The sequence below is a fragment of the Panthera onca genome, chromosome B1, assembly GCF_046562875.1.
Source record: "Panthera onca isolate mPanOnc1 chromosome B1, mPanOnc1 haplotype 2, whole genome shotgun sequence".
In the NCBI taxonomy this organism is placed as follows: domain Eukaryota; kingdom Metazoa; phylum Chordata; class Mammalia; order Carnivora; family Felidae; genus Panthera; species Panthera onca.
The window spans coordinates 101094905-101109250 of record NC_138342.1 but is presented as its reverse complement, the minus strand read 5'-3'; the positions used below and the strand labels follow the sequence as shown (position 1 = coordinate 101109250).

The 14346-nt window shown below is 36.1% G+C and overlaps 1 long non-coding RNA gene across 1 annotated transcript in view; it reads right to left on the bottom strand.

Annotated features, from left to right (window-relative positions):
- Positions 1–7721: 7721 nt before the first annotated feature.
- Positions 7722–14346, bottom strand: part of LOC132692147 (uncharacterized) — a 33191-nt gene continuing 26566 nt past the window's right edge. Inside the window, exon 4 of the long non-coding RNA XR_009616207.3 lies at positions 7722–7787. This is a non-coding gene — a long non-coding RNA (uncharacterized LOC132692147). The remainder of the gene's footprint in view (positions 7788–14346) is intronic.

Sequence of the window (14346 nt, the reverse complement as noted above, 5' to 3'; positions counted from 1 at the left end):
AAGGTTTACAAATAAGGGGTACCTGGGTGGCTCAGTCAGTTAAGCATCTGACTCTTGACTCAGCTCAGGTCATGATCTCATGGTTTGTGTGTTCCAGCCCTGCATCAGGTTCTGTGCTGACAGCATGGAGCCTGCTTGGGATTCTCTCTCTCTTCCTCTCTCTCTCTCTGCCCCTACCCTGCTCATACTCTCTCTCTCTCAAAATAAATAAAGAAACTTAAAAAAAAAAGTTTGCAAATAAAACAATAAAGGAGAAAGTAAAATTTTTCTTGCAAGTAAAGCATGGAATAGGGATAGAAGAAATAAAAGGGATAACTTTTGCTAATAAAAAGGTGGAATTTTTGTATTTTGAGAGTCATTTTGATGTGGCTTCACCAAAACTACCTGATGAAATGTTCCTCAGTCAAAATAACTGCATCAATATGAATGTTAAAAGTGGTTACATCAGAGTGGTCTGCTTCCCTCACTGTGGAAGCATCTCCCATGAACAAAAGTCATTGGTAAGGCAGCACACCCTCGGACAAGTTTCTCAGAGCCATCCTCGCCTACTTTTAGCCTGCTTCTCTTAATACACGCGGATGCCCACTCAGTTTTCTGATGCAGATTTCACTTATCTCCCTGGGATTTGTTCTTGTCTGGTACCTGGCTCCTCTATCTGATAACAAATTTTGCTTGACCCTGGAACAAGAAATCCAGAATGTTGCTTCTATATGTAAGTGCCTCTTATTGCTCTTATTGGTCATTCCAAACAGTCTCTTGAATCTTGAAATGTGAGCCTCCCTACCTACTTCTTTTATTGTCCATACATGGCCCCAGACTCCTTTTCTAAAACTGTTATATCAGTCTTCATCCCAGCTTTTTTCTACCTAAGCAAGGCCACCTAGATGCTATGCATATTCCAGTGTCTTCTCCATAATGTTAACAGGGACATTGTATGATGTGGTCACCAGGCATTGAAATGATATTGCCCATCATTGTTGTCTCCTGAAGATTTACTGCTGTTACACAGATATTGTCATGGCCCTGGCCACCAGTGAAGACATTTCAGGTTAGGTGTCAAATATAAAGTGAGTCCCACTGAAAAGGACTTTAAAATATCCCTCCCACCACCATGACTCAGATACATATTTAGCCTGACAGAGACCCACAACCTTCAGAGACAGTAAGCTACTGTGCTCAAGTGAAAGACCAAAACCTCTCCTACCTAAACCATTCCAGAATTACACATAAAAAGAACAACCAGATTTACAAAGGATATTAGAAGAAAACAGCACCTTGCTAGAAACCGTTGATGAGATTCAGGGCTTAAAGCGTGTGCTTTCTTAAGCAAAGCAGGTCAAATGTATACAAAAAGATAACTGGTGGTGCTCGATAACTTGAGACTTTACTGAGAATGTCTGAACCCGTGTTCTGAGAACTCCCCTTAGGTAACTACATAAATGTATATACCAACTCTGCTATCTTAGCCAAAGTGCCAGAAACTAGAAATAACCCACCTCCTATTACATTTCATGAAGAATTAAGATTTTTTTAGGGGTGCCTAAGTGGCTCAGTTGGTTGAATGTCAGACTTTGGCCCAGGTCATGATTTCATGGTTCTGAGTTCCAGCCCCACATGGCTTGTTGCCAATGTCAGCCTATCAGCACAGAGCCCCATTTAGGACCTTCTTCCCTGCCCTCCCTCCCCCACCACCCCTCCCCTGCTTACACACTGTCAAAAATAAATAAAACATATAAAAAAAAGTATTAAGATTCTTTTAGAGAAAACAATCAAGTGGGCAGGAAAACAAGTTTCATTTGATATGGCAGTCACAAGTTGTTTTTTTACACTGTGATGTGAAAAGATAGATTTGGTGAGTCTTCAGTTAAATTAGATTAGAATTTTCATCTCATCTACACTTATTTCAATGTAATTGCTACCAAAGGCAGTTAGTACAGATACAAGTATGCACGCCACCCATCAGACTTCTCCTTGAGTGCCCAAAGTACCTTACTTCTCCAATAGAACTGAAGAATTAAAAAAAATTCATCTTCATCCCAGTGTAGGAGTGAGGGGAGACAAATAAAACTAAAGATCTTTATGGAGCTCAGTTAATAGAAACCATCCGGTAGAATCCTGAGTATGCTCCTTATTTCACAGGCATTTAAGGTATATCCAAAATGTTTAACCTGGCATCTTAAGAAATCCTACTGCTTCCACGCTCTGGAAAATATCAGAGCCAGGACTCTTCACCTCCATCCCTGGCAATTCCTTCAGCCTGCCATGCCAGAGGAACAGAGACACGGTTGACTGGCCTAGTAGCATGACAGTTTATCTCAAGGCTATCAGACATTTTCATGTAATAAAAATGCCAAAGAATTTAGGAGCATCTGCTTTGGTATCAACTCTTAGATCTTTACTGAATCACACTAAATATATAAATATAAGTATAAATATTTAACACACATAATTACCATAATCTCCAGGGATATTTGGCCAGTCGATTTAATTTCCTACCTTTACAGCCTACTCTGTTTATTTGAAAATGTTCTGGATTCATAGCGGGACACACACAAATCCCAGGAACATGTACTTGTTTGGTGTTAGTTGGGGTGTTTGATTTCTCCTCTGAAAGATCCACAAGCAGCATGAGGAAATAAACGTAGGCTTGCGGAGACCCACTGGGGACTTTTTTTCTGTTTGGTCAGTCATTTCTCTTGTTGGCATATGGCACTACATGTGTGAATTTATTGCTTTGTTGTTGTTGTTTTTTTCTTTTCTCTGGATATCCTCATTACATGAGAAAATGTAATAAAAACCTTTGTTTTCCTGAGAATAGTCCTATCCTTCACTTTCAACAGCACCTGAGGGCTCTTCAAACATTCTAAAGGAAAACTTACAGCCCGACAGATTTCCGAGCTCACACATCCCCACAACACATAGTGGTCACAGAAGACAAATATTTCTTGGTATGAATTACATCCAACAATTCATTTACAACAGCATGCCTAATGAGGCAAAACAGTCAACACGGACAAAGAAAACCCCATGCCACAAGGTGCCAGAAACATGGTTCTACATAAGTAATTCTTCTTTATAATCCACTGACAATATGTAAGTAATCTCCTCAATCACCACACAAACAAAACTGAAACATTAAATTCTAGAAATTGCATAAAAATGAAAAATTATAATATTATAATTTAACAGGAATTGATAACCAAAAGGAGGAGCTAAAAAGAATGTTCCATATTCAATTATTTTTTCAGTTACCAAGAATTTAAAATAGCCTATATAATGACTGGATATTTAAAAAGACTCTCTTTGAAATGATTATCAGTCAATTCTTTCTTGATTTGAACTACAGGTTAAATCCACAGAAAGACTGAAGATGAAATAGCGTGTACAGTTTACGTAGTTTAAACATCTGTAACACTACACAAAGGAAAAGGAGAATAAGAAAAAAGTAGCAAGACTAAAGAAGTACTAATAGAAATGAGGCAAAATATTTCACTGTAGTTGACTAAGCTTTTTGGTTTGGGGTTTCAGGCTTTTTAAGGCTAATCTTCAGTAGCAGTCTAAAACATCTGTGTATCACCATTTTCCCAACTCAAAGGGAATCATAAACAAATTGACTGCAACAGTACATTGGGTTGGGCTACCATAACAAAATACCATACACTGAGTGACTTAAACAACAGAAATTTATTTTCTCACGTTTCTGAAGGCTCTGAAGTCCAAAATCAAGATGTGGGCCGATTGGGTTCCTGGTGAGAGATCTCTTCCTGGCTTGCAGATGCTGACTTCTCACTGTCCTCACACAGTAGAGAGAGGGGAGGCAAACTCTCAGGTGTTTCTTCTTATATGGGTACCAATCCCATCATGAAGGCTTCACCCTCATGAACTCATCTAAACCTAATTACTTCCCAAATGCCCTATCTTCAAATAGCATCATATCAGGGGTTATGACTTCAACATATGAACTGGGGTGAAAGGGGGACACAATTCAGTCTATATCAAGCAGCAACAGTTGCTCTCTTCCCACCACACACACACGCATACACACACACACACACACACACACACACACACACTCTCACACTACAGGCACAGCTCCAGGAAAAACGACTAGAGTTTATCTTTCCTACCATCATCATCACCCCGCAAGGTGTGTAGGCCCTTATCTTCCTTCTCCTGTCTTTACAGGGGTCTTAGGCTGCTGCAACAGTGTAAGTTAAGGGGGTTTGTGGAAGATCTTGAGGCACAGATGGGCAACACTCCATCTGGTCAGTCATCAAAAAAGTTCTAAAGATCACGGAGTGAAAAATATATTCACGGGACATAGATTGGAAAAACAGCCAGTCTACTTAGTCCCTGGGCACAAGAAATGGACAGTATTTGGAGGCAAGAGTACAACATAAGGAAATAATCAGAAACACAGGCAAAGAATTATGTACCAGGATGTTCATAGAAGCATTATTTAAAATTGCAGAACAGGAAAAAAAAATTGGACTCAAACCAAATAGCTCAAAATAGGGGATGGCTAAATAAGATGGACTATTAAACAGATATTAAATATTATGTTTTCAAGATATATTTAATTAAATGGAAAAACACATATGATATACCGTAAAGCTAAAAAACATGCACAGCTATATACATAGTATGTTTTAAATCAGTGTCAAAAGTGCTATATTCAAAATAAGCTGAGACTTGTGAAAAATACTTAGGACAATATAAGGTATCCATCATGTTTTAGGCAATGAGAAAAGAAAAGGCAGGAAAAGAAGAACCCTACTTCTTGAGGAAGAGAGCAATTGGCTAACAGACAATAGATTTTTTTTTTCTCCAGCAAAGGAAACGATCTACAAGTTCTAAAAATAGAATATACAGTGAAAACATAAATTTCAACCCAAAGTGATAAGAAAGGCTAGTCCATAGGCTAGATAAGGGGAAAAATCATATCCGTTTTTGTGTACCATCACATCTATAACACCTGGTACATTGGCACATAGTAGCATCTCAGTTAAAATTGTGACAAAAAATGAAATATAGAAGTGAATACACACTAAGAAATACCCAAAATTGTGGTTATCAGTAGCTGGGGTTTGGGGGAAACACAAAGGTTTTAGTTAAAGGCTGTAAACTTTTCTTACAAGATTAACAAGTTCTGGGACTCTAATGTAGAATATGATGATTATAGCTAATAATACTTTGTTTTATTTATATATATTTATATTTATATTATTATAGTTAATTATATACCTTAAAGTTGATGAAAGAGTAGATCTTAAGTGTTCCCACTACAAAAAAGAAATAGTAACTATGTCACAGGACAGACGTATTAGCCAATACTATGGTGATAATCATTTTGCAATATATAAGTGTATTAAACCAACACCCTGTATACCTTAAACTTACACAATGTTATAAGTGAACTACATCTCAACTATGTTTAATTTCTTAAATATTTTTTTAAAAAAGGATTAAGGAATTTATAAAAAAAATTTCAGGGATATCTCAAGTTGCTCAAAAAATGTACAAGTATGTCTTCAGTATTTGTAGATAAGTTTCAAAAGGTCAACGAATCTCCTGAGTGGTTTCAGAAGAGTGTGTAGAGAAAATTTTCCAATAATTTATCATGGAAATTAAAATTGATGTATTTGATACATTCAATCCTAATGCCTAAGGAGATTTTAGAGCAGGTTGCCATATAGATGATTGGTCAGAAAGGATTTAGGTGTTTAATGTTAAAATAATTACAAATCCTTTTATCCATATGTGACCAAACAGAATTCAGCCTCCACTGGTAATTGTATTTCATTATTTAGTAAAAAAAGAAAAAAATAAGAAAAAATTTTTAAAACAAAAAAACAAAAATAGGCAACCACTGAAGATTTTTGAACAGGAACTTCACTTTGAGAAGATTAGTCAGTTCTGTACCTAATACACTGGAAATTGAAGAGACTGGAGGCCTAAAGATCAAGCATATGACAAACTGGAATATTCTAGGAAAAAGCAGTAATAGAACAAAAAATACAAATTAAAGTTTAAAAAGAGGGGATTAAGAGTAGAGATGTAAAGGGAAAAGCAGAGGAACAACTGACCTAGCTGAAGACAGGAAATGGAGAAAATCACAGACAATGCCAAGGTCTCAAAATTTGATGGCTAAGTGAATAGAAAGAAGAATGTAGGGTTTCCTAACATAGAGTGAGGTGATGCTTAAAATTCAGTTATTGATGAGAATACGTTGGAACTGTCAATCAAATAGGGCAGCAAGCTCAGGCACCTGCCCCTCTGGAGGAAAAAAAAAGGGCACATCTGAGAGAGTTCGGCACCTGAGCAGGTGATACCGCCGTCCTCCTCCCCCCCCCCCCCCCCCGCCCCGGCACCCTCTCCCCCCAACCAAGAGGGAGCCTGTGGGGCCAGGTGGAGCAGGCCCTCTGCTGTGACTGATGGTGGCAATAATGGGTTCATATGTTCTACCAAAGGCAAAAGTCCATTTAGTTTTGAGTGTAGTCCACCTCTCCCAACTGATTCCTCTTTTTCCATTTTTTACTTATGCTAAAAGACCTATCAACAACTAAAGCAGTTTCTCTCTAGAGATTGCTGCATAACACAAAATTTTAGAGATTTTTTTTCAGTATTCTGTATATAAGAATAACAGAAAGATGTGCTGTAGAAATATTTCTATCAGAAATAGTAAAAAAAAATTGGTTTGCCATTTAAATGTATATGCTTCAGTTATTTGGGAAATTTACTGACATGAAACATATCTTGTTTGGGCAATGCTGGGAAAATGAGGTGTTGCTGTCTTGGTTTAGCAATATTAAATCACAGATTATATCTAGACAGTGAAGTGATTGAGAAGTAATTTTGGTTTCCTCTTCAGAAAGGGGGATCAGAGAGATTTTTTTTAATAACAATCATCAAGTACAGTAATGGCAAACACTCTGAAAAATATTGAGTGTTGCAAGCAATTTATTATGCCTATGACATTTTTTAAAAGATAATCAGTCAATATTGCAATCTTAAATATAAACTTGCAGAGTGCTAAATCCTCTTCCAAACTAAACTTCAAAACCCTCAAAGATGATTGTCTATAATAAACAAGACAGAGTAGTTTACTTATGGCCCAATGTTAGACTTTGAAGTTCACTTTTAAAGAATGTATTTGGAAATAGTTCTCCAAAAGAATGTTAATTATGAGAATGAAAAGAAATTTAAATCCTTTAAAATTTTATTTTTCAATCTCTCTGAGAAAGGCTTCAATGCCTTTGATATGATTCATATCACCCCTTTAAAAGACACAACAACAAAAACCTCTTTAAAATTAGCAACTCAAAAATTCTAACATTTCATAATGTATGTTCACTTCACAATCATAATACCATGATTGTAAGGATGTGCCACAAAGAAAGGAAAAAAAATACTGCTATACAAGTTATAAAAGAATGTTTTCTGTAACTCAGAACTTGAACTACATACTTATTGAAAGGGCTTTTTTTTTTTAATTTTTTTAAATGTTTATTTATTTTTGAGAGAGACAGAGTGTGAGCGGGGGAGGGGCAGAGAGAGAGGGAGACATAGAATCCAAAGCAGGTTCCAGGCTCTGAACTGTCAGCACAGAGCCCGATGCGGGGCTCGAACCCATGAACCGCCAGATCATGAACCAGACCAAAGCTGGACGCTCAACCAACTAAGCCACCCAGGCACCCCTTGAAAGGGCTTTTCAATACTTACTAATCTTAGTAAGTTTAGTTAAGTTTTTTTTTTCCTTAGATTTTTATCTTGTGTCATTCTTGAGTCTATATAAACAAATATAAACAAAACAAGTTGGTTAGGGTATTCCTAAAGCTTACTCATGTCCTAAGTCCAACATTTCCAAATATTTTCAACTAGACTCATGGGTGACCATGTTTTCCCACATGGTATTATCATCTATGCCATCATGTCTCTGCAATTTTATTCCAAGTTGCTGACTTTCATTCCGTAGGTCTTCTTTTTTTTTTTTTTAATGTTCATTATTTTGAGAGAGAGAGAGTGCACACACGTGTGAGCAGGGGTGGGGCAGATCAAGAGAAAGAGAGCAAAAGAGAATCCCAAGCAGGCTCCACACTGCCAGTGCGGAAACCTATGCGGGGCTTGATCCGACAAACCATGAGATCATGACCTGAGCCAAAATCAAGAGTCCGATGCTCAACTGACTGAACCACCCAAGTCCCCCTATTCTTCTGGTTTTTATGCGTGTGAACAAACAATGACAACTATATCAGAACCACAAGACACAACCCATTTCCAGAAATGTTAAAATGTAAAATGAGATGTAAATGGTAGAATCTTTGAAATATGATGTATCTTAAGAACTAAGATATACTAAAGAAATTTGGTTTTCAGATCTAAGCACCCCCGCCCTCCCACTCCACGGAAGCAGAGTTGACACACTGTTACATTAGTTTCAGGTGTACAACATAGTGACTGGACAACTCTATCTATTATGCTGTGCTTACCACTCAGCTCTAATTACTTGTAGGCTCTTGGAATTTCTGCACTGTTCATCTTAAATTGTAAATCTGACATTTGAAAAGTGTTAACTTCACTTCAAAGGGTTAATTTAGAACTTTAAAAAAGTAAACAGTGGCCTTCCTGCTGCTTCTTTTACTGTAGTAGTGATGTCAGCACCCACAAAGGAGCCAGCACTGACTGGCATCTTTACCAGCTACAGCAAAACCATCTACTTACTGACACCTTAGGAGCTATTAAATTTACACAGAACTGAACTCATCCTATTCCCATAGCCCCAGGATTAAAAAAAAAATCCTTGCTTCTCAGAGGTTATAAATAAATCTAGGAGAGATGGTGTTTTTGTTGGGGTTGTTTGTTTGCTTGTTTTGAGAAAATATTGTCTTATTTCAAGTTATGGACTGATTCCTGGAAATTAGATTCAAAATTTTTGAGACTACAAACACTGAGTCAAGCAATACTCTTGAAGTAAACACCCTAGCAGTCAGACTAGTATGATACATATGATTAAGGCATTGTGGTGCTGACTTTTGTAAGTTTATACCTAAATCAGAGAAAATCAGCTACAAGATGAATCTAAACAAATAGTATGCCTAAATATATTATGTACACTGAAATTTTAGTTTTTCAGATTTCAAAATTACTCAGGTCAGCTTTGAGATTTTTTTTAACTTACCAAATATCTCATAAAGTAGGAAACACAGAAATGGCAAAAGGTTTTGAGAATTTCAATGTAAAATGTTTTTAAATGCTAGACTCTGATCCATTTGCCACTGGGAAAAATCACATCATTTGCAACTAGATTTTGAATAAGGAAGATTAGGAAAAAAGGAAAGAGCAAACAATACATTTTACTAGGCATTTTTCTTCATGCATATGTTTATTATTTCTTTAAGAAACATAAGTCTTATCAAACTTTAGTTAAAAGCATGAAAGAAAAGCAACCTAAAATGGGTCAACTGAAAACACATATAATAACTACAAAACACTAAAAATAAAATTACATTAATGTGTACTTTTAGTTCAAATAAGAAAATAATTTAGCCTGAGATGATATTCAAAGTATATAATAACTGCCGGGCACGGACCCAAATCAATTAGAACGACACTGTTGTCAACAAGGACAACCATACATCCATCCAATCAACTGGATACCAAGCCAGCAAGTCAGTATGTGGTGTGCTCCACAAATTGTTCAACATCTCAATCTATGAAAAAAATAATGAAACATTTCTATTACTTGTTTTACTTACTAGAAGAGTTCTGTATTTTCTTGTACTAAACAGCTAATGTGGGGGAAAAAATATCTTGATTTTGTTTATTTAGAAAAAAATTGTGCACTTTTTCCATTGATAGGAAAGAGATGATAGAGATATGGAGGCCAGTTACTTGAATTACTAGAGATGACAGAAGGATCTGACAGAGGGAGAAAAAAGGAATTCAGAAAACTGACAACAAAGAAGAAAGATGGCCAAGGAGAAATTTCTAGTAGTCAACACGGCCAGAGGACTTTTAAGAACTAATGCCCTGGGGGTGCCTGGGTGGCTCAGTTGGTTGAGCTTCTGACTCTTGGTTTCAGCTCAGGTCATGATCTCCTGGTTTGTGAGTTCGAGCCCCATGTAGAGCTCTGCACTGACAGTGCAGAGTCTACTTGGATTCTCTCTCTTTTCCTCTCTTTCTGCCCCTCCCCCCAATACTCTGTCTTTCTCTCTATCTTTATCTCTCTGTCTCCCCTCCTTGTGTGTGCACACTCGCTCTCTCAAAATAAATAAACTTAAAAAAAAACTACTGGCCTGATTTAATTTGCTTTTTTAATTTTTTCTGTCTTTAATCCTCCTATATTAACCATCAAACCTAAGCCACTTACATATATACCCTTGTTGTACTATAGCTTGAGGAAACTAAAAACCAAGGTTGAGTCCTACACTTAAGAGAGAAGCAGAGTAGAAAAAGGACAGAATCTAAAGAAAATTATAGGAATTGAGAAATATACAAGAGCACTAATTTAGAGCAGACTAGAAATTATCCCACCCAAACCAAGAATCAGTAGAGATATTGAGCAAGGCAGTATGCTTCTCACAATACTTAAAATGGGAATTCATCTATTACATTTGGATATAGAAAAAAATAAATGTAGGTGATATCAGAAAGCTGGAGTACTTGGGACACCTTTGCTTCACTACATAACATTTTACTATATAATAATGGTTGTCATTAGTTTCTTCTCAGCGTCGAAGAATGTGAAAAACTATTTTAGAATAGGTATATTGGGGCTCCTGGGTGGCTCAGTCAGTTGAACCTCTGACTCTTGATTTCCGCTCATGATCCCAGGGTCAAGCCCCACATTGGGCTCTACACTGACTGTGTAGAGCCTGCTTGAGATTATCTCTCTCTCTCCCTCTGCCCCTCTCTTCGGCTCACATTCTCTCTCTCTCTGAAATAAATAAATAAATTAAAAAGTTAAGAATAGGTAGATTTATGAATTACTTGGTATAAATGTTGCTTTTCTTATTTCTATTCTTTCAGAAAAATACACTTCTAAATTACCCATATCTTTGACTCATTGTTTTCCATCATGTTTTATCATTTCACAATATGAAATGTTTCCATCAAAAAAACCTCAAAAAAACCTCCTCTCTCATCCTAAAAAACACAGACAAATAAATCAGTGCTATTCTCACTCAAATGCATGGATAGGGTGTCACATTATTTATGGACCATTTGGATGGAAATACAGAAAAAGAACATTCTTAATGTCAGTTAAGCATAATCACTCGTATGGACCATAAATGACGCTGAAACCAGTTGCTTTGTCAATGTCTGTGTAGGAGATGTCTTGGAAATCAGCCAACTTTTTAAGGCCCACCTGTGTCAAATCAGACCCTGGGAATTGGTCTAGAGGTAACAATTATGCAATGCAGATAAAATTTTTATTTACTTCTTACAATTCTATTCTTCATCTAAATATCTGACATAAAAAATCCTGGAATATTGCTATTTAGAATATTTGAGTGAAGTAAGCAAGTTAAGACAAAAGATTGAAGGAAATTATGAAACTCCACATCAGACGAGGTCTTTGATTTTTGTGAGGTAATATATTTGCCAATAAAATAGCCTGGAATGCAAGAATTAAGTAGAACAAAAGAAGAATAGAATAAATGGAACAAAGTTGAAGAACTGAAGAGTCCTTCGTAGGTATAACTTCAATCACTGCTGTTTTAGAGGACAAGCAATAAACTCAAGACAGAAAACAAAGTAGATTTTAGTCTCTATATGGATGTTAACAGCTTGGTATCCATGAAAAAGTGATATATACAAATAGGGAGGTACCTGACTTTCAACTAATCCTAAAACAATTCAATTTAGCAAAACTGTACTGGTAGAGGCCATTTTATAATTGATTTTTTGTGTATTGATTTTGTGTCGTATAAGTTTGCAAAATCCACTTATTAGTTTGAATAAGTTTTTGTAGATTCAATTGGATCTTCTATGGAGACAATCTTGCCATTTGTCAATAAAGACAATTTTACCTCTTTCTTCTCATTCTGTAGGCCTCTGGATTTGAGGAGGGTTTTTTTCTCCCTTTATTGTGCTGTCTAGAACCTACAATATTGAATGTAAGTGGTGAAAGCAGATAACCTTCACTTTTTCCTGATCTTAGAGAAGAAAATACCCAGTCTTTCATCATGGAATATAATTTTAATTATAAGTTTTTTAATAATTCTTTAGCAGGTTAAGGAAGTTCTCTTTTATTCCTAGCTTTCTGAAAGATTGGACATTGGATTTTGTCAAATGTTTTTCTGCATATATTGAGCTTATCTTTGGTTATTACATTGAGAGATTTTCAAATGTTAAACTAACCTTGCATTCCTGGGTTTATCTTGGTCATGACATAGTATCACTTCTTTATATTGCTGTAATTGATTTTTTAAAATTTTCTTTGATAGTTTATGTCTTTCAAGAAATTTTTCTACATCAATTAAGTTATCTTAATTATTAACATGAAATTATACATAATATTCCTCTATTATCTTTCTTTATTGAGATAAAAATGACATATAACACTGTATTAGTTTTAGGTTTACAACATAATGATTTGATATATACATATATTCATGCATATGAATGACCACCACAATAAGCTTAATTAACGTTTATCACCATACCTAGGTACAATTTTTCTCTTGTGATGAGAACTTTTAAGATTTACTCTCACCAACTTTCAAATAAACAGTATAGTATTAACTACAGTCAGCATGCTATACATTACATCCCCAGGGCTTATATATAACTAGTTTATACCTTTTAACCACTTCCAACTATTCCACCCCCCCCCCCCCAACATCTGGCAACCACCAATCTTTTCTCTATATTTATGGATTTAGTTTAGGGGGTTTTTTGTTTTGCTTTTTAGATTCCTCATATAAATTAAACCATACAGTGTATGTCTTTCTCTGCCAGTCTTATTTCACTTAGCATAATGCCTTCATGGTCCATCTATGTTGTTGCAAATGACAAGATTTCATTATTTTTTATGGTTGAGTAATATTCCATTACTACATAATGTATAGTACTACATAATGCTATATATATATATATATATATATATATATATATATATATACACACACCCACATATATATAGCATTATGTAGTATATATATATATATATATATATATATATATATATATGTGCACATACATATAGAGACATATACACTACATCTTCTTTATTCATCCTTCCATAGACACTTAGGAAGTTTCCATATATTCCATAATGCTACAATGAACACAGGGGTGCATATATCTTTTCAAGTTGGTGTTTTCATCTCTTTTGGATATATACCCAGAGATTAGAACTGCTGGATCATATGGTAGTTCTATTTTCAATATTTTGAGGAACTTCCACACTATTCTCCAAAATGGCTTCACCAATTTACATTCCCACCAACAATGCATGAGGGTTCCCTTTTTGCCACATCCTTGCTAGCATTTGTTATTTCCTGTCTTTTTGATAACAACCACTGTAACAAGTGTGAGGTCACTGTGGTTTTGGTTCACATTTTCCTCATTATTAATGATGTTGAGCACCTTTTCATTACCTGTTGTCCATTTATATGTCTTCTTCCCTATTATCCTTTTAAATATCTGTATAATCTGTAGTGATGTCACTTCTCTTATTCCTGACATTTACAATATGTGTCTCCTCTCTTTTTTTTTTTTTCTAACCAGTCTGACTAGACTGCTCCATAGCAGTTTGAAACCTCAATACCACTATCAGATTGGCCTCTCCAGATCTAATAATCTAGCACTGACAGCTGGATTTCCTTGACCTATCACCTCCTTCACCAACCAAACCTAGGGTCCAATGAACGGATGAGTAATAAGCCTGTGGTGATCAGGTAGCCAGATCCTGTTGGCCTAATCCATTAGACTGAGTGTCTGGCTCTATCTCCCTCTCTACTTTCTGTCAGATTAACTGGCCTAGAATTCCAGCCCCACGTTTACCCTATTTCACACCACCCCTACACAAACTGTAGAATTGGGATGCTATTTTGAACTTCAGCAAGTCACAAGGGTTCCTTAGTCCTTTGCCTCAATTATGATAAGCCCTCTTCTTTACCTGATTACTACACTCTGAACTTGTCCGCCTCTGGCAGAGGATATGGGAAGATGTGGAGGCATGCACTCTGATTTTCCTGACTTCCAAAAATTGCTATTTAATATTCTTTATTGCTACTCTGATGTAGGAAACAAAGGCAGAAGAAAAAAAATTAAATTTCCTTACAACTGGCAGCCCCTTGACAAACCCTTGAGGCAGGCAGACTGATTTTCCTTTGAGAG